The sequence below is a fragment of the Corapipo altera genome, unplaced genomic scaffold (assembly GCF_003945725.1).
Source record: "Corapipo altera isolate COAL_440 unplaced genomic scaffold, ASM394572v1 98, whole genome shotgun sequence".
Taxonomy (NCBI): Eukaryota; Metazoa; Chordata; class Aves; order Passeriformes; family Pipridae; genus Corapipo; species Corapipo altera.
This window is the reverse complement of record NW_020884914.1, coordinates 4,566,009-4,572,800: the sequence shown is the minus strand read 5'-3', so window position 1 is coordinate 4,572,800 and position 6,792 is coordinate 4,566,009.

Below are 6,792 nucleotides of genomic sequence, written 5' to 3'. Positions count from 1 at the left end.
TGTGTTTTGTAAGATAAAAGGCTAAAGTAGCTACACCTGTGTTTTGTGAGATAAAAGCCTGAAAGGAGCTACACCTGGTTTTCACCTCCCAGGCACATTTCAGGGTAGAAGCAAGTCTACCTGTAAGGAACCAGGCATTAAGGAGAGGTTTAACAGGCAGCAGCATTTCTGCTCCTGTGAGAAGTGTGGAGACTCTGAGGTCATTTCTCAGACATGGGGAAGCCATGAGAGTCAAAATGAATTTTTCCTTTTTTGGAAGAAAAGTATTTTTGGCTGTGAAGACATTTGCGCCTGAAGAAAAAAATGGCATGGGTGAGTGTTACTTGGTGCAAGCAAACCTCTGTTTGTTCTACTTGGCAACTTTTGGTAGAGAAATGAGCAAAATCTTGGTCTCGGAGTTGGTTCTGGATAGGGAGGAGGTGGAGGGTTTGGTGGATGAAGGAGTGAGTTTGAGCCTGGGAAGAAGGGGAGTGTGGAGGGCAAGGTATTTTGAGGTTTGTCTTTGTTTCTCACTATCTAAATCTATGTTAGTTGGCAATGACTTAAATGAATCCCCCCCACCTCCAAGTCAAATCTTCTGTACCTGGGATGGTAACTCCCAAATGCTCTTGCTTCACCTCCACTCCCAAACTTTTTATGTTTCCATCCTCCTTGTCTTGTTGAGGAGTGGGAGTGAGAGAGGTGAACATCTACCAGCAGCCAAGACCAACCTGCCACAAAGGGGCATCACCATTGTGGTGGTGCAGGAACATTTTAAGGAGCACCAGTATTGTGGAATTTGACAGGGTCTTTGGGAGAAACGGTTGTGAAACTGGGAACAGGAAGGCTATGGGCCGAGGGAGGTTCATCTAAGCAAGAGGGGGAAAAAAAGGTGTTGGGCAGAGGAAGATGCAATAATTGAGGATTGTTGGGTTTTAAGCAATTTAATCAACTAATGGCACATTAGGCTTATATAAATTAAAAGTTACCCTCACACACTGAATTTTGAATACTCAGAAAAGAGTTTTATGATGCTATAAAAGCACCTCTAGGTCTTACAGATAGGTGGTCTGTTTGTACCTGGTTATCTGGCAGTGAGATGTAATGCTGCAGCATAACCCTCCGGAGCAGAGGTGAGGAGCATGGGGCACAAAGCCAACTGTTATCCAGGATTTAAACTGGATTGAAGGGGTTTGTTGTATCTGTGCCTTGTGCAGCAGCACTGTGCAGTGTGTTCAGTCACAAGCTCCTGGCAAAGGATGTCTGGATTAGCCTTAATGAATCACTTTGGTTGTTTGCTCAAGTCCTTTCCTGGCAGGGCAGCAGAGCAACCAGAACTTCACCTTACTCTTAATATCTGCCCCTTGCAATATATGTGTTATTCTAATAGGGCTACACTCCAGTAGTTTTAGTGAGTTAATAACTCATACTTTGCCTGTTTGGGATGTAGGGTCATCCAGCAGAAGTGAACAGGTACTGTTGCCTCAAACCTACTCTGATTCTGGGGGTGTGGCAGTAGAGGGTACATCACTCCCATGTAAATTGATTGGAAACTTCAAGTGATAGTTTGGCTCAAAAACCCCAGTGGAGCATGAACACTGAATTGGCTTTTTTTGCTTTGGCTGGGAGGTGCCAATTAAGTTCTGTAAGAGGACAGCAAGGTCAAAGGCAAAAAGCTATGAACCCAGAAAGGGCATTAAGATGGGTCGGGTGTGTTCCTGCATTAGAATGAAAGTTCTTAATTTGTGAAGCAGATTCTTACAGCCAGCAACAGAAGGGCAAGCTTGCCAAGAAAATAACACTAGAGGAGTTACTGAACTGCCTTAGAAGGAAGAGAAGAGGATCATGCACATGCAGAACCCCCACCTTCCATGGATGAAAAGGTTTGAAAATTCCCTCCAAACTGCCATTCTGCTTTCTCTGTTTGTACTTGAGGTACTCTTAATGTCTCTTCTAACTCAGTAGTAGCAGCTGGGGTTTGTTCTGTGATGTTGGTGTCTTTTAGGTGATGCCCAGTCCCTGACATTACTGAAGGTAATGCTAACAGCAGAAATAGAAGGCATGTCTTCATTACAATAAAGAGGGTATATCTCACAGAATCCTGTGACTCCAGGCTGACAGATCTGACCATAAGTGTGCTCCAGGAAAGGCTCATTATGACCCTCACTGGTGGTCACTGACTCTGGTCTCCCTTCCCCTGCAGATGGAAGGTGATTGTTGCTTGTAGGCAACAGGTGGAGGAAGTGTGGATGGAAAACATGATACAGTCTTGCAAACATATATTTTGAGTGTAAGACATCACAATATAAGTGCCTCATATTCACAGAACTATGAATGCATTGTAGAAATGGGACTCTAAGTTACTGTGTCTCAGTGATGACTCAGGACCAGACTACAGGATCAGCAGGCAGTGTGTCCTCACAGTCCTTCATCCCGTGTTTAGGAGAAAAAATTATAGGCAATCTCTGAGGTGCTGAGATTTTCAATTGTCTGAAGCGATGCCAGGAACCAGTACTTCTTAATGAGGTTTTGTGGTTTCATTGCACGTGTTTCATTTGAAGGCAAAGAGTATTTACACAGGCACTAAAATAGAGTGGAGAAGAACTGTACAGAATTTATGCTGCCCCCAGGGTTAAGAGTGTCCATATCTGACAGTTTATGTCCACCTTTTCTTGCTGAAATGGTTGTGGGGTGAATTTTAAGTACTTTATCATGTACAGAATTTGTAAATGCACAGAAGCTTGGTTAGGGTCCTTGTGCTTTTAAGATGACTGTTGTAAGCCTGGTGCTTTCAGAAATTGTGTACCTATGCAGCTGATTTAGTTTCAAGATTTAGGGGCTGGACATGCTGCACTTGTGCTGCTTAATTCTGATATATCCCCAAAATTTGACTTGTTATACAGAAAGTTTTAGTTTGCTCATCTGAATTGGAGCTTCTGAAAACAGAGAATGGTTTCCTGTGATGATAGAACCAGTTAGCTTTAATTTTCTTTCTCTTGCCTAAGATGTCAGTGGTAGCTTTAAACATAAATACTTTTTAAAAATACAATCCATTCTAGCCTGAAATTTGGGTCTTATTGAGTGCAAAAAAGATTCACTTTGTGTAAAGAAGCTTAATTGGACACTGTGATCAGGAACTTGAATGGAATATCAGGGTGTTTATCCAGCCAGTGAGTGCACAGAAATACAGTGCTTGAGCAGCAGTTTGTGTTAATGGTAAACAACCATCATGATGTTCTTGCTTGTAATATTGCAGCTTAAATGTTCTGTGATGCAGAACTGTTGGTTCTGTTTGCATACAGCTTTTGCTTCAGAGTGAGCAAGCTACTGAGAGGAATGACTTTGTAAAGGTCTGGGTACCCGCATCTTGCACAGGTCTGGGTTCCCCATGCTGGAATGGAAATTCAGCACTCTGAGTTTGGCAGTAGGACTTCACCTTGCCCTTCCTTCAAAAATGTGTATGCGTCTCCTTTGCTCCTACTCCCCCCACACTTTTTTTTTTATTTAATATTTAGGTCAAAACCAGAGTTGCACAAAAATTAAAAATCTGAAATGAGGAAGCATTCATTCATCATTCCAGCACTGTGTTAATATTGGAGAACAAATTATAAAACAGAGCAGGTCAAAACCATTTGGATCCCGGTGACTTCTTGCCAGTCAGGCATTAACAGACTGTACATTCCATCCTGTTGATGTGCTTCAACTTTTCTCTGGTGCATAAGAAAGATGGATTAACATCTCTGTGTATTTTGCTGCTTTCAGATAGCACTATAAACTGTGGGCTGGGGACTGTATTCCCATCCTGGGTAGACACTTGAACAAAAGTACAGCTTTAAGATCATCATTGTTTTGACCTTTCTTCTCCTTTTCTGCTCAATTCATACTGTGATCAATCAATAGCTGCTGTGGGAACCCTGGGTCAATATAATTTAAACTGGTTAGTATGTCAGGATGATGCCACTTCAAATACTGTAACACTGAAACTTTGCTGTATAAATAATAAAAAAAAAAGCTCTAGTAGAAAGGAAAAGACAGATATTTGTCTTTGAAACATTTCTGAGCTGACAAGTCTGGATTTATGCTGATATAAATTATTCTTATAAAAACAGAAACAGACAAAAATCCCTGGGAGAACTGCTACCCTAATCTCAAGCAGATCTGAGGAGAAACCCAGAAGATGGGTCTGAGCACGTGAGAAGCTGGCTTTGTCTCTCCCTTACCAGTTTAGCCTGAAGTGCTCTGGTTCATTAAACCCAAAGATAAATGCAGTTGCACCCCAGACTTCTGGTTTAGAAAGCAGCATGACTTTGTTAAAAACTCCTTACTTGACCAAGGTTCTGTTTTCCCTTGGAAGAAAACCATGTCATCTCAGTGGTGGAATTCTCAGGCACCTGTGGGTGTTGAGAGGTGTTCAGGCTGCCCCTTCCTGACTGAGGTAAGGCTCCCTTTCATGGGATTTATCCAAGGCATTTACTTTTTTTTTTTTTTTTGGTAAACAAAGAAAATCTTAGCTTGCAAACTTAATGGAAAACATGAACCATCTGTGAATGTTACTTGCAGCTCATTTACTTCATTGGCAAATATTAAACGGTGTTGTAAAGATCCACTGAAATTATGGAAATGGGTTTTAACATTAAAATCAAAGTGCAATTAGAACATTTCACTGCATAATTGTTTGGCAGACTAAGCTAGTAAGCAGAAGATACCCAGCTTTCTGATTTATTGGTCACAGGTTGTTTCTTTAGAACTACAGAAGCTGAGATACATTTTTGTATTTATATTTTTTAAATGATCTACACAATTATGAAAAGACACTGCTGACACATCTTGGGGTTTATTTTGTATGACTGTGTTTTACACTTCCAACCTGTCATCTCCATTTTCCCTAACCAGCATAAGCTGGAACCTGCACATTTTAGGGGCAGGGTTACAGACAGCAGTGTTTCACCTCCCTGTATGTCCTCCTCTGGAACATATAGTTTATTTGTTTTTAATTATTGCGCAGATATAAGAAAAATCAGTTCATCACCAGTGTGGCCCAGAGTGTTTTGTAAGTCCACACCACATTGCAACAGACTTACAATCAATCACAAAACATATCAGTTTGTACCATCTTCAGAACTGAAAAGGTTTAAAAAAAACTAGGTCTACTGTTGAAATACCTAAAAATATTTTATATATATATGTAAAATATAGTGTTATAATTGCAATTTATTTGCCAGAAGCATGCTACAAATGGTCTCTGCTCTGCTGTTTCACATGAAACAATGAGGGATTATGGTAGGTAAGAGCTGGTCAGTGATGCATAGAGTCCTTGTGCTTTTAATTTATGTGTGGGGTGCTCAGAGTAAGAATATATTTACTGTCTCATGCAGCTGAACACCAGGAGCTCAGCCCTGGGAATGAAATAACATGTAGCTGAAATTACTGCACAGTTGTTTTTAGTGTAAAAGCTTTTCAGAGTCTGTCTTTTTTTGTTCAGTGTTTGTACAATAGGGTCCTATTTGTGACTAGGTTCCCAGGTGCTATTGTAATGCAAATAATTATATTTTTTTAAAATGCACACTGTGAGCTCCAGTCTAGCTTCAGGAATAAATATTTAAGTATCTTTAATATTGAACATTTGCTGAATGCCTTAGTATTCCTGTTAAAATTGTTTAGTTTATTTAGTTGTAGAATAATTTCTGTCTTGGGGGGAAAAGAAGTTTCTGTTACTGAGATGATGTTTGGCATCCTCGGTACTTTTCTGGATGGGGTGAGCAAGAATTACAGCAGGTGATTTCAGCTCTGAGGTGAAATTATGTTAGAATATTGTTCCTATGAGGGCAGAGGTGTACTGCAATCAGTATCAAGGTGACTCCCTTCTCAGGGAGCACTGTTGCTATGTGGAAGATGTACATTGCTGTTCTATTTGAGTTTTACAATCTCTGGGCACAGCAAATTACTGAAGAAGTAGCAGAGCAACCCTCGTAGCTTTTGGCATTACAGGTGGTGCAGATATGAAGCAGGTTCCCACAAGCACACAAGGATAAATGCTGAAAACCAGACATTCCCATGCTGTTGGATTCAGAAGGCAGGTGTTTCCTGTGGCTCCTGCAGCAGTCAGGGCCTTCCAGCAGCACAGCAGTGCTGGTCCTGGGGGACTCTGGCTCTTGTTCTAGCTTAGCCACTGCTAAGCAGAAATATTTATGTCTTAGCAAATGCTTTAAAAACAGGTAGATATTGAGCTTGAAAAGGTTCTTCAGTTGCTTCTGCTTGTTCCTTGTCATTTGAGCGGGATGGAATTCAGTCTAATGGGGTCATGAAAAGCAGTCAAGGCTGTTACCAGCACATTGTTCTTCAGCTGTTGAAAAACTACAACTGCTGAAGAACTAAAAAGTTGTTTACAAGAAGAAACTGGACACTGTTCAGCTGCTATGTCCTAGCAATTCTAAAAGCACCTGACCCTTCACAGCCACTGTGTGTGTTTTCTCTGGGAGTAGCAGTTCTGCTGAGGGCAGGGTCTGCCCGTGCTTCTACTGGGTGCACAAGAGATGAGCAGGTGGTGGTGATAAGGCAGAGGCTTGGAAGCGTATTATGTGCTCAAGATGAGGAGGTGAGGATGGGAACCGAGTGGTACCTGAAGGCCAGGAAGGAAATTTATGCCCTGATGCTGGGGTGGGCAGTGTAGGTGGTGCCTTTGATCACTTCTGTGACCTGAGCAACTTCTGGCTTTGGACAACTCTGTGTGGGGATCTGCCTACAAAGATGGTCTGACAAGCAGTTCTGGAGTAGCCCTCCCTTCCTGGTTTTGGATCAGGATCTCTGATATAA